We start from the raw sequence: 19,670 nt of genomic DNA, 5'->3' as shown, positions 1-19,670 counted from the left end.
CTTGTATAAAAAAATATTATATCTAAAATCCTTCTTCTATTACAAGTTTTTTAAAATTATAAGGACAAAACAAAAGTATTTTTTGCATTTTTATACGAATATATATATATATATATATATAAATTTGTATATATATATATATATATATATATATATATATATATATACAAATTTGACAGAAGATTCCTAATGCCTTCTCTCAATTTAAATAATCAAATTATCATCAAAATATTGTATGTATGTTTCAATGATATTGACGATTATGAACAATTATACGACATACAATTGATACCAGCAATTTATAAATAAATCGTGAATAAAATAACGCTTTTAATTTTCCGAGTTAAATATTTATTTTACCAGAAGTGAAAAATAAAGTTCACGTTACGGACGAAATGACGGAATAAGTAACATTTAACATGGAATATATCGAAAAAGCCAGCAATAGGTTTTGAATCCACGCAAATAGTAAAGGTCAGGCTCATGGGTTGTTCGTACGAAATTAAATTCAAGAAGATGCGTGCTTATTCGGTTTCAGTTTTTTTACCTTTGATACAAAAATTTCCTAATTCTCTTGTCAAGTTATCCTTGGAATCTCATGTTTTTACGTTTTTCTTCTCAAGAAGATTAAAATATAAAAATAGAAATATAATAATAAAAATCTAAAATCTCTACAGATCCAATCTCACATCAAAAAAAATCTAATCTCGTTTCTCAATCAAAACCTCATCTCTGATTAATATCTTTTTTTATCAACATTTAATTTTTTTATTTAATTTTTTTGCAAGTTCCTGTGCAATCGGCAGAGAATATACAGCTTCTGTTTACGCGTTCCCCCAGTTTCGACTATAGTTCACGTTACCCAATTTGAGAACTTTCGGTAGCGCATATGAATGAACAGGTCGGCGGAACATACAATTCGCGGATTTAAAGCCAGTGTGCGTGAACGTGATGAGGAACGCGAATTGCGGATAAATTCTACACGAAGTCAAGTGGCCACGAAGAATAGGAGAAAGAAAGGGAGAAGCATAATGCCGAGGATCGAAAGGAGAGGAGAGGAAAGGGCCGGTACAAAACGAGAGTGCGCAGGCGGCACTCACTGCCAGGGTCACTCTAGTCGCACTCACGACTACTCCGCATCGGCGCGACGTGACGCGCCGCGACGCTACGATCCTCTTCTACTAGTTGGACGCACTCAGTGCGCCGCGAGAGCGCTCCGAAATCGCGTGTCGATCTTACGTCTCCTGCTGAAGCGAGGCAACCGAACCGCACTGTTAACCGTACCGAAGTGAGAGACCAGTGACAAAGGAATTTCGAGCATAAGGACCATAAAATGAATAAAAGGAATAAAAAATTTAAAAAATAATAACTAGCGGGAAATAGTGCTATTAAAATCTTTGATCTCTGAGAAAATCCACCAGTAAACATCATGTAAATTATTGAGAAATGATTATCAATAATGTTATTAACAATTGTGGTTCATGATAAAATAATAAATAATTTAAATAAATAACAAGCAAAATCGCACTGTTAATCGTACCGAAGTGAGAGACCAGTGACAAAGGAATTTCAAGCATAAAGACCATGAAATAAAAAAAATAACATTTAACAATTAGCAGGAAATACATCTAGTGCTATTGAAACTCTTGATCTCTAAGAAAATCTATCAGTAAACATCATGTAAATTATTGAGAAATGATTATTAATAATGTTATTAACAATTGTGGTTCATGAGAAAATAATTTAAATAAAAAACAAGCAAAATCGCACTGTTAATCGTACCGAAGTGAGAGACCAGTGACAAAGGAATTTCGAGCATAAGGACCATGAAATAAAAAAAATAACATTTAACAATTAGCAGGAAATACATCTAGTGCTATTGAAACTCTTGATCTCTGAGAAAATCCACCAGTAAACATCGTGTAAATTATTGAGAAATGATTATCAATAATGTTACTAATAAGGCAATTGTGGTTTATGATAAATAATAAATAATTTAAATAAAAAGACTATTAATAATTCAATAAAAGGATTATCAACAAAGTTATTGATATAAATATAATCAAGAAAAGGATTGTTAAAAACTGATAATTATACTCAAACTTATTAATATTAATATTAATAGAATTAATATGATTCACAATCACAGTGATCAGTAGTTTCAAAACAGTTTACAATCGTGTCTGGTCTCCGACAAAATCAATACCAGCCAGATTAATAGTGTTATCATGTTCAAGACTGTTAATGATTGCCATACTCGAGCTTATATGTATATTTGTCGAATTGATAAAAATCTTATTAATATATAATGATTAGCAAAATTATCAATAAAATAAATCAAGTCGATCAGTGTGAGATATGATTAATCAATAATATCTTGGAAATTGTAAATTTTTCTAGCAATCATGATCTCTAAGCGTTGATATAAATTTATTTAATGCCTTTATTTAATAAGTCTTTAATAATAAATATCATAATTATCAACGTGTAAAGATGTGAATTAGTGAAATTGAGTGACGTGAGTTGATACTCGCATGTGTTTACATGTTTTCGAGAAAGGTTGTTTTATCTCTCCTTTTCTCTTTTGGGGAGACGGCATGATTCATTGACGAAGAAACGAGAATTTCAACAATTGTTACAGAAATAAATCAGAAATCAAAAAATAATTAATTTCAAACCTGATCTTATCCGAGACGAAAAAAAAGTGGATATAATCGCTCGAGTGTAACAGATTTTTACATTTTCCTTTAATTGGCAGAATATTTATATTAATAAAGAGTCGTATTAAAATTGATCTTGCTTAAAGCATCTTCATGCTTGGATTAAAACTCGATTTCCTTTTTGATTAAAGGAAATTATATGACTATAATTTAAAAAAAAACAAATTAATTTCCTTCAAACATTATTAATTAGTCCAAAATTTTCTTGAAAATTGAGAAATTGGTGACTAATACTGATAAAATTAAACACGTAAGCTTTTTGAATAAAAATATAGAATAAAAAATCTGTGAATTGGATTAAGTGATATGAATCAGTGATTGGCGTGCTACGTGCATTTCTATGAAATCCTGTTTGAAGAAAACAAAGTGATTCATCGATGAACAAGACAATATCTTGAAACGTGGAATTCTCTCGAGAGGTTTTTCAAATCTTCACAAATAGTGCATCGATAAAAGCAAATTCACCGATAATTCTCTCTTGCCGTCGACGCACTGAATTATGATTCATCCCGACGTCGCGGAAGTGACGCGAAATATCCCTCTCGCGTGTTTATGCAAATCGTAGTGATAAAAGCAACGCGATGACAAAAATCAGGTGCAACGAGACCAACGAGAAGACTAACGACAGGTGATTAAACAGGTGAATCCCGGGCCGAGATTTCGCGAGGGATCGCAGTCGCGTTTGCACGGATGACATTCGTTTATTAATAGTTCCACAAATAAAATTTCGCGACGACTCTACGCGAATAGCACAGTAATTTTGCGAACGGATAATATGCAACGCTATCACGAGCGAAAGTTCGGAGCGATCGAATGCGAAATTCGCAAAAATTTCAGGTATTTTATCTTGTTTTCTGCAATTTTATTTACGAGTTTTAAATATGTTATTTCGATATATAAAATTAAATATTTTTACGAATTTTTTTATTATGCGTATCAATAAATTTACAAAACATATTTAAATAAAATTAACAAGTTTCATAGTTAATTCGAAAAAAAGAATCTTTTTTAAATAAAATTGCAAATTTATAAAGTAATTATTTTTTGTTTTGAATAATAACATTGTATGATTTAAAATATATTCTCTTTATATGTGTTGAACGTTTATTGTAGAAGAAAGCAAAAGCAATTTTTTATTGGCAGTTCGTAATGACAGCTTTAAGGATTTCAACCTTTAAACCGATGATTGAACCTTCTTATTTAAATATGTGTGGAAAAATGACGTGAAAGGAACCGGTATATGAGACAAGCTGCTTATCTTAATATGAATTTATATGCAGATATTTATATTAGGTAATATATATTAGGTATTATACAAACTCCTGCGCTATATATTATAGGTAATATGCATATCTGCATATTTTGTGATTATATTGGAAGATATGGCATTCTTCTATAAAATTCATGATTATTTCTTTATAAGAAGATCTAATGTATTTTCTTTAGGATATAATAAAATTTTCTTAAGATTTAATAAAATATATTATAAAATACGAATATATATGAGATACAATGTACGACACAAATATATAATGCCAAAAATAACTGACACACAGAATGATATAAAAGATAGAATGCATGATCATAAAGGCCACAAATAAGAAGAAGCCATTTTCCATTCTTTGACGAATTAATGTGCTATGCAATTAAGGCGATAATATATAATATGTTCTAAAGCTTCTATCTAAAGTAGAATTTCTGTCTAGACAAACAGAAATGAATTTTTAAAACTTTATTATTATAGAAAATGCCACTGATGCTTTATTAAAGATCGGCAATTCATTTTTAAAAACTGAATTTATTATTATTAAGAAATAAATTATTATGTTGAAAATTAATATATTAAAAAAAATAATAGAATTATATATATTATAAAATTTTAGTTTTTGTGCATGTTGTTTTTAAAATTAATATTTTTAATAATGATAATAAAGCATTTTACTTGGGTGATATAACGCTTTTCTTTTTGACTGCAAAAATTAATTCATCAAAGATTCTGGTTTGAAAAATAAACTCGATTATATTATATCACACTGCAAGACGTACAATATCACTGATGTACTTGCACCAATGTTTTAAATCAGTAAATTATTGTAGAGATAAAGTTTTGGAATTTTAAACTGCTAGAATTTTAAGACAAAAGAAAATCTTTCTGAAATAATCTACCAGTAATATCCAAGTCAAATTACGATGGAGGATGGAAAATTCAATTTAATGGATTGATATAACATTTATTTTACGCCATAGTTTATGATATTTTTAAATAAAATTTTATCCATATTTTTAATATACTAATATATAAATATACACACACAAAAGTAAAGCTAATGATAATTAAATTAATTGATAATAGAGGAAACTTATTGATAATAAAAAAATGGAGACAAAAGGAGTAAAATATCATAGACAAATTATAATTTCTTTCCAAAGAAATTTTATACAAGAATATTTTTAACGCAACAACTTTGATTTTCTTACAATCTCATATTTTTTATTTGTGCGACATAATTGTAATTCTTTGTTGCTATATATATATAATCATTTTTATAACTTAGATGTATTTTTTTAAATCTAAGTTGTAAAAACAATTAAAGCGGCAGTGAGTTTATTAAAAATACAATATTATTTTAAATAAAAATTTTTTCTTGTTAAAAATGATAGCAAACTTCCATGACCTTTGAGATGAGATGAGATTTATCGCATTCTCAAATTGCGCGATGTAATGAGACATTCGGGAAATGAACGTCTCAAGCGAAATTGAATTATGAAGCAACGGAAAAAAGCAGTAAGATGCAAAGGCACAATAAGGGAATTGCGAATTCATTAAAAATACTGTAATTTTTTATTTTACTTTTTTAAATCTCCATTGTTTCGCATAATAAAGCAATATAAAATGAGGTAAATCTCGAACGAGAAAAAAATGTACAACGAAAAATTACATGAATAAAGAAGATTTAAAGCAGATATAATGAATGATATCAAATTCACAATTAAAAAGTCACAAACAATCGCTAGAAGGACAAAAGATTGTACCTTTTATTGCAAGTGCTAAAGCTAATGTTGCTTGATAACACGATATTCGAATTAATCATGATAATTAAGAGTTTTTTCTCTATCTGTAATGCATTCCACACTCGATCTTAATTTTAACAAATATGTTGCAAGACAAAAATTTAATTTAATTTTAATTAAAGAAATATAAACTAATAATTGAAGATAAAATCGATTAATATCTGACTTTGATCAAATTGACTAATAAAATTAATAAGCAATTATGATTATTATAAACAATTATTACTATCTATCAATTCTCCAAATACGGAATTATCTTCTTTCTAGCTGAATTAATTTTTAAAGCATGAAGATTATTATAATATATTTATCCTTTATTAAAGTAAAATTAATGTATTTAGTAAGAAAATTTTATATTTGCGCTCTCAGTTCTTTCTCTTTTCTTTTAAAATAAAATTCTAATTTCTAATTATTGGTAATTATTGATATTTCGCTTCGAATGACAGTTTGCTATGGCAGTTGTTCTTTTCTTTCCTATATAAAAACTGTGATTAAACCGTTCGTCCGAGATTGTAGACGAAAAACGCTTAATATACCATAATTAAGAATAATCAATGACGTAGCTGACCTTTAGAGACTGCAATAAAGTAGTTTTCTCTAAGGACTTATAGTTCATAAAGACTATTCATATACCCTTTTAGATTATTATCCGTCAGGTAGACTGGTTACCATATAAATAGTTAGCTATAGAGCCGGACCATTTACGCGACAGCAAATCAATATTTACGATCAGATCGATACAGTTACACAAATGCATCGGCAGTTTTTTAATTAACTATAATTAACTATAATTGGTTTGATTCTCTTTTCAGATCAGAATTATAACTGTGAGAATATTCTGCGATGCTTGCATAAAATTTTTGTATATTTATCAATCCTGATAACTAAATTTCAAGTAAAAATTTTATTCAAATAATCTATTTTAAAAATTAATCGCATAAAGTTTGTGCATCGTATTTCTTGCTTTCTAATTATGTATTTAAAATCTTTAATAATAAGTAATTCTACAGTGGTGCTGTATCTTTAAAATTTTTTAAATAAAACTTATACTTCGGTATTGTTCAAAAATTTGAAAAATCATTGTATAAAATATATATTTTATAAATATATATTTTATAAATTATATTTTATACAATATATAAGTCTACAAAATTTGGAAGCATAATTATTAACATTTCTTTAGGAAAAACATTTTTATATTTTTAGAACATCAAATTCTATCATTAAAAATTGATTTTATCACAAAAAATATTTTTAAAGTTAAAAAATATAATACAATAAAAATAGATCATATATCTAATTTGACACGTAATTAATTTATATACTTATCTCTGGCGTATTTGCTAATATGAAGAATATTTTACAAGAAAAAATTAAGGGAAACTTATCTCATCACACCAAATTATATTGTTGCTGCCATGGTCGTTCGAACATCGTTTCCCCGGAATTTGATTAGCAAGTTGAGCGCTATCTAGCCATTTTAAACTTTATAATGATTAATTAAAGAAGACTTAATCATTGCGCTTTTATTAAATTGTCGTAATTGTGTTGACAATAACAAAATAATCATAAACTATAGAGTAAATAAGTTGTAATAAATAATCGAAAAATATTTAATTTTCAATACAACTTTTGTTTAATTAAAAATTAAAATTGAATATTCGTAACAACAAGTGCGTAATAGTAACTATTTTTATTGTTGGTATTTATTTCAACATTTCAATTTACGTAATAGAGTAAAAATTATATAGATATTGTAGGGTTTCTAAAATTCAAATGTTTAAAGTCTTCTAATAAAAAAGTATTATAAATAATATTTTTTTAAATTGCATTAAATTTTAATGGTATATTTATCATTAAAAAATATAAAATTAATTTTCTTCAATTAATAAAATTTTAAGGAATCACTCATTAATCAATCTTCAATATGAATTTTTTTTAATTATTATTTTAATTATTATTTTAATTATTATTTTAAATTTTAAAATGAAATAAAACTTATGAGGATTTTGATAAATAACTTTTAATTAAATGTAACTTAATATTTATGTAAAGATCTTTGCTATGGAAATATTTTTTATCTGCGAATTCTTTTTATAGTAGTTTTCGTTAAATGCGCATTTATTACTTGTAATTTTTCTTCAGAATAAAATTAATTCGTAATGTATTAAATACTAACTCATTTATCACGACTGAATGACAGGTCGACCTTGTAGATTTGGACCGACAAATTAACGCGAAGGCCGATCATGTTCAGTGCAGAGTAATTCGATCGCGTTTCAGAGTAACTCGCTCACGGTCAAATTTAACCCCATTTTGCACGCAATCTGCTCGCTAAATTCACGAAATTGTTTTCCTGACATTCTCCTCTCATGACAATTAAAATGTGCAAATTGGGATCGCACGATTAATTTATAACCAAATCAACTTAAATCAATTCAATCACAAATCCATCGTTGCATTCTCGTCAAATTGCATCATTATCATCGTATACTCGCCGTTGCCTCCTCGTCGAATTATTCCATTGTTTCGAATTACTCAAGACACTCGCGAATCGAGCCGAAAAGCATGTCTAATTACTTCGTTAATTAACGAAGGATTAAGATCACGGCACTCCCGACACGCAAGCGATGCATTTTCAACGAAGGAATAGCACGATGCATCCTTGTCGAAAAGATGAATCGATTTAAAGCATGATTTAAACGTTCGACTAATTATCGCGCAGATTCTTAACGCATTAACTTAATCGTCTATCTCGTAATATAAATTAAATTTCTCAAACATTTGACGTTTTGGGGAAATTTGGAATTTCCCCAAAACGTCAAATTTTTGAGAAATTTAATTTATATTAGTCCAAATAGCTGCTTTTGGACTATTTAATCGAATCAAATTACTCAAAGACCTGACGTGCTGGAGAAATTCTGGAGCCAAATTCATTTTCAGCGTCAAAAAAATCTGTCAGATTCGCTTGCTCTGCTTTTTTGTGACCAACAAAACCTAAAATCTCGCAGGCTTGTGTTGCCGATATTTGAAACTCGATTTATTCTCGGCGCGTAACAGTTTCTCATTTGACTAGTTCAGTGACAATGGAATGCTCGTCGTCGCTCTAGAGTTCCACTTAAACACTTTTCGCATGTGTTCTTTTTTCCCCTCGAATTCTACGCGAAAATGAGTATCGGAAATGCCGAATCGAACGTTCGTTGTTAAATGATTAGCGATCGTATTTAGCTATCTTTTTTTCCATCAATTTGCGTTTATTCGAGCGCGAATGAGTGTCAAGAACAATAGGAATGGTAAAACGACGAAATAACAATAGCAGTACATCATGTGATGAATAAATTCGACCGTTTTGTATTTATGACAATATTAATTGCTATTTACTTTACCACATTTATTTCATTCTCAATAATATATTAAAATATTACAAAATAATCATGCTTTTACGATTGATGTAAATTAATTTATTTATTCATCCTACGGTATATATGGCTACTTGTTTTTCGTCGGATAATTAAACGATCAAATAATTTCAACAAGCTATAATTATATATAATTAAAAACTATGGAAATTGAAGGGATATGACAAGAAATAAAAAATATCGTCCTTTTTATTTATCATATAAAAATAACTACACACACACACACACACACACACACACACACACACATATATATATATATATATATATATATATATATATATATAAATATTAATAAATCAAATTTATTTAATTATTGTTCAATTTTGTGCAAAGTAATTTACGAAAATTAAATTTAGTTGAATTTTAAACTGTGAAACACTAGAAAAGATTTGCTCTCCAGTTTCGATTTTTTTACGTTTTAAAATTCAACAATGTTCAAAAATATTCAATTTTGAAACATGATAAATCTATTTTTGGCACACCGTTTTCGAAAGAAATCATGCGAAAAAAATTGTGTCTTGTTTTTCGCAGATATATGTGAAGAAGTATTTCACGAAAATCAATCTCTCGATAAAGATTTCTGTGTCGTGATCGTTCTTCAAGTAATATATACGATTATAAATCTTACTCGCTGTAAGATGTAAGGAAGAGATTTTCTTTCATGACTATATATGAAGATCACTTTACTCTGTTCTTTGCAGCATTTCAAAGCCGTACGAGAGATGTAAACTGGAACAGAGAACTCTTGATTCAACTTTTGAGGTCGGCAAATACTCAAAAGACTGTTAAATCACACAAAAGATTGTCAATCGCGAACTCTTTAAAAAGAGCTTGTCTTTGCTCAAAATCATCCGAGAATTTGATCTTTACCTCAGTTTCCCAAGCGAAATCGTAAAGAAGAAAAATAAATTTCGTATAAATTTCGATAAATATTTGCGAATATTATACATCGTAATTTTAATGTACTTTTTGACAGTTCCAAATTTTATAACGACACATACAAATTTCTCAAATCATTTATATAAATGGAGATTTATAGAAAAGCAAAAATTAACTTGTAATTAATTAATTATAATTTCAATTAATTAAAAGATTAGCTTTCTTCTTACATATTTCTCTCCCAATAATGTGTAAATATTAAAATTCAATTCTTAAATTACACGCAGTTTGCGTCTAATAAAAAATCATTTAACGATAAAAATAATCGATACTTTTTTATCATTCTTATAATAAAAAATCTGGCAGAATTTTTCTTAAAGATGAATAATTCACTACTTCTTAAAGATGAATTCACTTCATCAAATTTGGATAACTAACTAATCATGTTTTATCCTGATGGACGAGAACTTCTTGAAAGTGAAGTTTTGGGAAAAGTTTCAGTTGCACCATTCACGACATTTGAATAGCTTTCATCGTAATCACTCTTAAGGTATTCATCGCGCGTTTATGTAATTCGACCAAACATTTCAGTGAACATCTTTAGTGTAGATTTGAAGTACATACCTTCAAGTAACGCGTATCTAAAGCCGCAATTTGCCATCGGCTATTGCAGCAGCATGTATATATAACAGTCTAACTAATTATAGCTCGTCCAATTAAATGCAAGGTAAAGATCAAAATATAGAATTCGCGGAATTATCACAAATACGGAAAAGTATTAATCCAATTTATATAAAGTTGACGGAAGAAATTCTAGCATACTTTAAAACCAAAAAAAAAAATAAAAATTTATGTGAACTTTGGATTTTAAGCATTTTGAACATTGAAAGCAGAATAAAAAATAAAAATGATTGATAGCAAGAAATTTGAAATTATGTAGATCTTTATTTGTGTATACTAAGTTCTAAAAATAAATTCTTGTTCTTTTATTATTCCAATAATAATATTTCTGTAAATAAATTTATATTAAACGTTTTATTATACTTAATATTATACTCTAACCTAATAAAATTCAATTTACATCAGTTGTGGAATTTGATAAAAATTTCAAAAATATAGTTTGCTTTATAATTATAATTATGCACTTCAAATTATAATTATTCACTTCAAATATTCGTAGAACTATGCGGAGGATTGCTGCAAAGCACTAGGAATTGTTGTGGCTATTTCTATATAAATTATATTAATTTTCTGCAGTCATATTGCAATTCCAACTATATGCAAATTACAAATATAAATTCTTATATAATAATAATTCTTGTATAATAATTTTTACTTATTTATTAATTTTTTTAACCTTTAATATTAAATTTTTAATCTATATTCTCTTTTTCACAAATATTTTTTGTTTCTATAAAAAAGTTTTTAATTATATAAAATTTTAACTAATATTTAATTTTGACTAATAATTCTTTTTAATATTTAATTTTGACTAATAATCATTTATTAGCAAAAGCAATGATTGGGATCAGTTCTAAGAATGAAACAAAATAATTCCTATATGAATTATTACGTATCTCGCACACAAAGAGCCAAGTTATTATATAAAAATTTATCCGCCAATATGTATATATGTTTCATATATATATATATTGTAGATTTTTCGCATCGAAATAATTAAATTTTGTTCCCATCGCAGCTCATAAATTTTTCATATGGATGACATTTATAACGTCATTGATATCAATGCGACTAATAATTTTATCTATAATAAGTGATGTGAAAAGCGATTATTATGATTATATTATTTAGAGATAGGAGAGAAGAGAGGAGGGAAATAAATTTTATCTCTTTTCCACTATATTTCACATTTTGTGCTGCTAACGCGATTAACATTTCCGTCAGATTCCTTTAAATGCATCATTGTTAATTTTATCGCTAATTTATATTGTACTCAGATATGTGGGCGTATTTAATATGATAGCATTTAATTATCTACAAAATTCATTATTATAACGTATTAATATATAAAAATATGTAGAAAATTAAAATGTCTACACACAATACAACAAAATGCACAGCGTTCTATTATTTTTATAATATCGGAAAAAACGATCGATATTTAAATAGTCAATATAAATGTTTACTCGGCAATAATTGCATTCTAGTTTATATTGGCTCTTTTCGCACAAATTGAAATTTTATATTAAGAAATATTTAACATTTTCTCTCGTGTAATACATTTGTCGATTGTAAATGAACAACCATGCATGTGGTGTTCCGCGATTATGTCATTTCTGGATTTTCCGATTATATTATCATTGAAATATTCATTTTCCCGACAATTAATAAAGTTGATTCAATCGGACAGAATTAATTGCGTGTTTCTGGTTCCGTCAAACGCGCGAAATCTGACGCGGACAGCAACAGTAATTTGTCAATGAATAATCATATTCAGTGTATCTATCTACTACGATACATGGAATCGATGTCTTTTGAAGCAACAAAGATAGACAAACGACAACCATACGGTTAAATATGTAAATTACATCGTGTACATGGAGAACGATAATGCGTACATTAATCGGGAATGGTTTGAAATAGCTTCATCTTTAACATTTCGAATAATATTACATATTTCAAGGAGAAAATAATAATATAAAAGAAATGCCTTTTTTCTTTTGAAAAAGAATTTCCTTATTCTTAATAAGCTTCACGACTTTATATGAATAATTTTAACGATTTATACATCGAGAAATACATAAATAAATAAGCAATAAAGCATCTTTCATGATTGTTCGCTTTCAAAAAAATATTAAAATAAAATTTTTTTTCTCTCACAATCGTGTCATATAGCTCATATGTTTCGAAGCTTAATTTAATGTTAAAGAGATATTTAACGTTAAAAATAAAGAGAACTTTTTTTATTCAAGAATCAATTTGCAAGTAAAATATATTTCAAAATATCGAGGTAGATCCGCAGAGATGTAATATTTGCCGAAGAACGTGTTCCAAAGCTATCCTATTTTGATGCTATCGCGAAGCTATCAGTAACTAATTTATTATTATGTACATATATTTCTGCACATTCTGTATATTGTATATCGATTTTCATAATTCAACCAACAGCTCCTTTGATACACAACGGCGGTAAAACATACTGCTTTTACCGGAGGCGACTATAATTACAATGAAATAATGCCAGCAAAATCTCATGACGCGTCTACGTAGACTAAAATGCATTATGTTGCTAAAATTAAATTATCTCGATCGCGTATTGTATTGCAATATAATCAATATCAAATGTATAAATATCCATCGTAAATATGTGCAAGATTATAGATAATTATATACAGGGTGTCCCAAAACTCATAATCAATCTATCAATGACAGATTCCTGGGATCGTTTGGAGACGATTTTTCTTCAGCGAAAATATCGATGAAGGCCATTATTTTTTGCATGTTCCCGATTTTTGTCATCATATATCTTTGCAATTAAGCATTAAATTAAAACTCAACTAAAGCAAACTCTATTTAAAATTAATCGAAGAATGTGGTTTTGTTAATATTTTATTTCTACAAAGCTTAATTTACGAAAAACCCTTTATTTTCAATCACTTATAATTCGAAAATTATTAGTGCCTCGACATTTTTGTTGAGGAAAAATCGTCTTTGGATGATACCAGGAATCTGTCTTTGGAAGATTGATTATGAGTTTTGGGACACCGTGTATATGCTTTTATAAAGGAAGTCCTGACAAATTTTTTTAATTATATTTTGACGAGTTTGGAAATTCACGGAAACTAGAGATTTCTGCAAACGCTTTATTTTGCAAAAATGTAAAGATTTGAATTAAAATAAATTTATGTAAAAACGGTAGCGATTGCTATTCAATTCGTATCTTTTAAAATTCGCTGTGTATTGTATACGAAATTAAACACGAAAACTAATTCACAAATTTTTGCTATTCTTTTTATTTTTTCCTAGTGTTATGCACTTGTTACTTACACACAACAGCTCACTTTTAATTTCTCACGAAAAAACGAATGCACTTTCATATTAATGATATATAATATGATACAATTTGTAATACATATTAAAATTTATAAATGTACATATATTGTGTAGATAATAATCATTGTTAACGATTATTTATTTTTTTTTATTATATTACAGTATTTGAACTTTACATGGAATATTGTATATAAAACATTTAATTTATAGAGAAAGGCAATCGGAAATATTTGAATTTGTTTTAAATACATAAAATATTTTCTTTTAATTAGTATGATACGTTTTGATTAGTATTATGTATGGTATGATTTATAAACATTTATGTAAAACTAAAAAAAATTGATAACAATATACATGTAAAATTTATTACAATCACAAAACTCTATGAATCTAAATATGAATTCCCTTTTTTAAATATTATTATTACATTCATAAAATATGTATGTTATATATTATACTTTTTCCATGGTCATTTTTACACCCAGATTTTTTACGTGCTATTTAAATTATAACAATATATATATAAATAATTTATAGTATTTACATTAAACATAATTACTTCTTCTCTATCGAAACGCGTCATATCATTTTATATTTCTTATTTTTTAGCTAGAGAGAATTACAATAGATCGCTATACAATCTCAAAGCCTATTTTCTCTTTCAAAATCATAATATGTCATCAACTTAAAACTAAATGATTATTGTGTACAAAGGAGTATTGATGGAACATAAAAATGGATCTATCTAATTCTTTTATGCAAATCTACAAAATAGGATATCCTAAAAATGATGAATAATTTCACTTCACATTTGCAATTCATGTTGGCAGCTTTTCTTAAAAGATTTACGATTGGCGAATATATAAAGGAATGAATTTTTCCATACAAGATTTTATATGAGATTGTGTGGAAGATCCTTTAACAAATACGAAAGAGAAATCAAGTTTTTCTTGGTAAAAATTAAATTCGATTTATATCACAATCTTATATATATATGTATATATATATATATGCAAAAATAAGTTAATAATTTGTAATAAATTTTAAAAACATTTTTTTCATTTTATCATTTTTTTCTAATGTGGACATAAAACAATATACAAATTTTCCCAATATGTAAAAAATTACATATAAATGCTGATTACATTCTTATAGGATAGTTTTTCAGAGCCATCTTGTATATGCTAATTAGGTAAAAATTTTCAAAATTTGACAAATTCGTGACTAATATGTTTATTATTTTATGTGTTCATTATGACTGATATGTGTTTATTATTTATTTACCCGACATAAAAAATTATCACATCACAGAAAAATCTGCACAAAGAAAACGGTAAAAATAATAAAAAATCGGATAAAACTACCGTGCCTTGATTGATACTGATAAATGATTCTTTTAATTTACGAGAAATTTATGATAGTAGTAAAAATAGCGATTGAAACGAGAGACAATAAAAATCGTTCAATCTAGTATTTTTAGTATTGTTCTAGTATTTTTTATTAACAAAACAAAACATCTGATTAATTTTTTATTTTCATTTATTTTGTAGAATCTATTCCGTATTTATTTTTTCATTTTTAAAAACAACAGAAACGCATAAAAAGTGTAAACTATCAACAAGCATATGGACAAAATTTAAATATGCAATAAATGTACATATTTAATACTAAAAAAAGATACATTGTTATTTAATGTCAGATTTTTTTCGCAAAAATATCTATAATTTTCAGTTAATATAAAACGTACGTTTATTTGACTAGGAATTGAATTTGTTATTACAACAAGTGTATTGTATTTGTTATTACAACAAGTTGTTGTTACTACAAGAAAGGCAATTGATATGTTAAAATAGGCAACTTGTCAAAATATATAGAGAGATTCGGTATTTATATCCATATTCGTGATTCGGGAAATAGAAAAATAAACACAAATATTGAAACAAATTAAGAAACAATTTTTGCAATCCCTGCTGACAATTAATAAAACAAATAGTTGAACAGAAAAATAGAGATTAAACATTTATGCAGATTGTTTTTGGACGTTCCTGCCTTCGAGTCAAGATAACTGCTGTTGGAGGGAAATTAAAAATTACGATGAGTTGAAAAATTATTGAGATACAAGTAAACGAAGCTTAAATAATTTAAGAGGGTATACGAAAAAAATATGTGAAAAATTTCCCGCGTACGGAAAATTCTAGCGAGAAACTTTCCAACCATAGGAAGAATAATAATAGTGTGAGAAAAAAAATTTTTTTTTTAAATTTGATTAGTAATTTCATTTCTGATCGTATTTGTAGAATAAAAGATAGTTAGTTCGAATTTTAGTTAAGATGTTTTTAAACGTTTGCAAAAGTAGGGCATAAAAAAACTGTTATTTAATATTAAATAATTAGCTTGAACTTATAACGATGTAATCTCATTAATTAAATCTTTAGATTATCATTGTTTCTCATGCACGTATAATTAAATTTTTGATTAATGTCCATTTATTTCCATTTAAAATACTATTGATTTTTGCTCTTAATTAAGATTTTTACTAAATTAAGCTGATTAAGAGAAAGAATTAATAATATAAAGTAACTGATGATAATATAACGATAATAATGTAAAAACATGAAACTTGATTATGATTCCATTTTCATAATATGCAATATTATTGTTTATATCAGAAATATTAAATATTATTTAATATTTTTTTTATATTTCTGATATAAACATAATATAAACATAAATATTTAATAATTATTTCGAAAATGTCATACATTCATTTTTCGTAAAATTGTACTTTTTACCAACGAAAAATATTACAAGCTACGTTTTTTTGTCAAGATAAAATACTATAACGATTGGTTATTCGATTGCCTTCGTTCTGCAGACAAAAATTGCTTTTATAATTTTCCTATCTATTAGAAAAAAATTTACTTTTGTAGGAAATATAATTTTTAAAATTATTTGATTCAGTTATTCCATGACTTTCAAATTAGTTTCACAAATACGTCTTTATATTTCTAAACATTGAAATAATTTTCCCTCAAGCGCGCGTAACTTTCGGTTTTAATCGCGCAAAAATCTCACACTTTGTTATTTTATGCGATGTGGATCCATAATTTGGCGAAATAAATGCAGCGATTCGCCAGAAAAATCATTGTACGTCAGAGACACGACCTAAAAATAACGCAAACGCATTTTCCACTTACGTGCTTCCACTGAACTTTCACGACGTGGAAAATGTTCCGTAGGGGAAAATGAGACGTAATCAAGCGTCTTGCCATTTAGAAGATAAGAACAATTTCACACATTATTGCTTCGAAAATGATATTTAAAAATTATCATTTGTAATTATTTCTGTAATGAAATAAACAATAAAACAATAACACAATAAAATAAATAAAATAAAATAAATAAAATTATTTACAAACGCGAATAACGAAATTTGATTGACGAAAAGTACAAATATTTGTGATATAAAACAGTGACGGATAAAATGCACTTGAAGTCGGATTATTTTCGTTATTTGAAAATGTGTGTTTTTCTGAATCATAAGAAGATTTAATCTCGAAATGCATGGTTTTTTTTTATATTGGAATAAAATAAATTATTGTATTTTTATAGACAGACAACCCTGTTTTTTTATACTCTTCTTTTCCTATGGGAAAATATACTTTCAAAAAGATGAAATAGATGAATCTCCCTTGCGTGCAAATTCGAACAAAGAAATGAATTGTAGCTCCCGGATGACTATGTATGCAAATGAAACGAATGTGGAAAAAGGTCTGGTGGCCAGCAGGAACGCCAGATGACTGTGGGGAATGTAAATGTCCAGTTTCGTTACAGATTTTATAGCGGCATTTGTTCCGCCGTGATCGTTTTTATTTCTTGACGACCCGACACTAACGATAAATCGATAACGAAATCATCGCAAACAGATCGCATTATATTGACAGATTATGTACAATTTTACTGAGGAAAATTGTTTGATTGTACCAACAAGACGTATATGATTGAAGAATTTTGATTAAATCAAACAAGAATTTCTAATTATCATGATAAAACTCGATTTTTTGTAACTAGAACGTTTAATAGATTTTATTATAAGGATTTGGTTAGTATTTTCTGGTTGGATCTATAAAATTTCTTGTTACATTAATTTCTTTGCTTGCCACTCTTAACTTAACTCGTATTCAATATTTTCCATGAAATATATATAAAGAACTAATATTAACATCCGATTGTGCGTGTTTGAGCTGCATCCTCTTCTTGCATCACTGTTTATCAGTTTAATTTCTAACAAACTGAACTTAAAATAATTTATTCAATAATTTGGATCGAATTTATGCAATAATTGTGTTGGAATTCAGAATATTAAACAGACTTTTGAGATTAAATGGAAAAAAATTTAGACGACTTGGTGCTGGTGAGTTTAGCATTATTAACCAGAAAATTTGGTAAATTTAACAGGAAGAAATTAATCAGATTCATCTGGTAATTTCTACAAGAATTCTGGTTCGTCCATTTTCCAACAGACATACTGGTTGAATCTACCAGAATTCTAATTAATGCAACCAGATTTTTTTCTCAGTGTAGTTTATCCTAAAATATTGCAAAGTTTTATAATTATAAAGTTTTAGTTGAATTCGTATAAATTATATTATAATATTATATGTAATTGAAATTATATTATATTATAAATTATAAATTATAAATTATAAATTATATTATAATATTATAAATTATAAATTATAATTATAAATTATAAATTATAAATTATAAATTATATTATAATATTATATGTAATTGAAATTTAAAAAAGTCGAATTTAATCGATATAAGAAACATAAGATTATACAAGGTTTGAGCTTTAATGAATAATCGGACCTTTGTTTAAATGAGAAAAAATTTCTATGAAACGACAGTGACGGTTAAATCGCTCTTGATAAATCAGATTACATCAGATTAAATTCACGATATTAAACTAAGATTACTACACTTTCCGGCCAGTTTAACATTTACACACGAAATAGCAGTTTCCGAATCTCTGTTTAAACAACACGTGCAAGTCATATCTCAATTCCGAATCATGAAGCTTTACTATTTCTTGCATTTGCGAGAAATACACAAATTTAATGATGAAATTTCAAAGTCTAATATCCTCGTTAATAATGAAACATTATGTTTATAATGCGAAAAGTGACTCATTGCGCATCTATAAATTGAGAGGAAAAACACAAGCTTTAAAATAGCTTTAAAAAATAAAACTTTTCAGTAACTAGTGAGACACTATCGATGTAATATGTGTGGATTTATATTTTATGGAATTTAAAAAATTTAATTTTACATAAAAAGAAAAAGAGTTATGTTAAAATTAATACACATATGCATAATTTCACGTTACCGTGCAAATTATTTTATGACGTAACGTAACGTAAATATAATTAATGAAAATAATTTCTGCTTGGACAAAACAAAACATTTTTTCAAATCGTTATAATAATGCGCTTAAAATATTTATTTTTACTTCAGTTATCCTTTTCATTCACAAACGTGAAAAATCGAGCTTTTAAAA

The 19,670-nt window shown here is 27.0% G+C and overlaps 2 protein-coding genes across 4 annotated transcripts in view; one reads left to right on the top strand and one right to left on the bottom strand.

The window, feature by feature from the left end:
* Positions 1 to 19,670, bottom strand: part of LOC105258690 — a 91,659-nt gene that overhangs the window by 54,466 nt on the left and 17,523 nt on the right. The window lies entirely within an intron of this gene.
* LOC105250039 (FMRFamide receptor) overlaps positions 2,984 to 19,670 on the top strand; it is a 49,770-nt gene continuing 33,083 nt past the window's right edge. Inside the window, exon 1 of one of the 3 annotated variants that reach the window (XM_011255901.3) lies at positions 2,984 to 3,348. The gene's annotated coding sequence lies outside the window, so the exon portion shown is untranslated. Of the gene's footprint in view, positions 3,558 to 19,670 lie in introns of all 3 variants that reach the window. The other 2 variants (XM_025414251.1, XM_011255900.3) reach the window with 2 other exon arrangements.

Source organism: Camponotus floridanus, unplaced genomic scaffold (assembly GCF_003227725.1).
Source record: "Camponotus floridanus strain SB8 unplaced genomic scaffold, Cflo_v7.5 scaffold8, whole genome shotgun sequence".
Taxonomy (NCBI): Eukaryota; Metazoa; Arthropoda; class Insecta; order Hymenoptera; family Formicidae; genus Camponotus; species Camponotus floridanus.
Note: the sequence above shows the minus strand (reverse complement) of the source record. Positions and strands in the feature narration are given on the sequence as shown.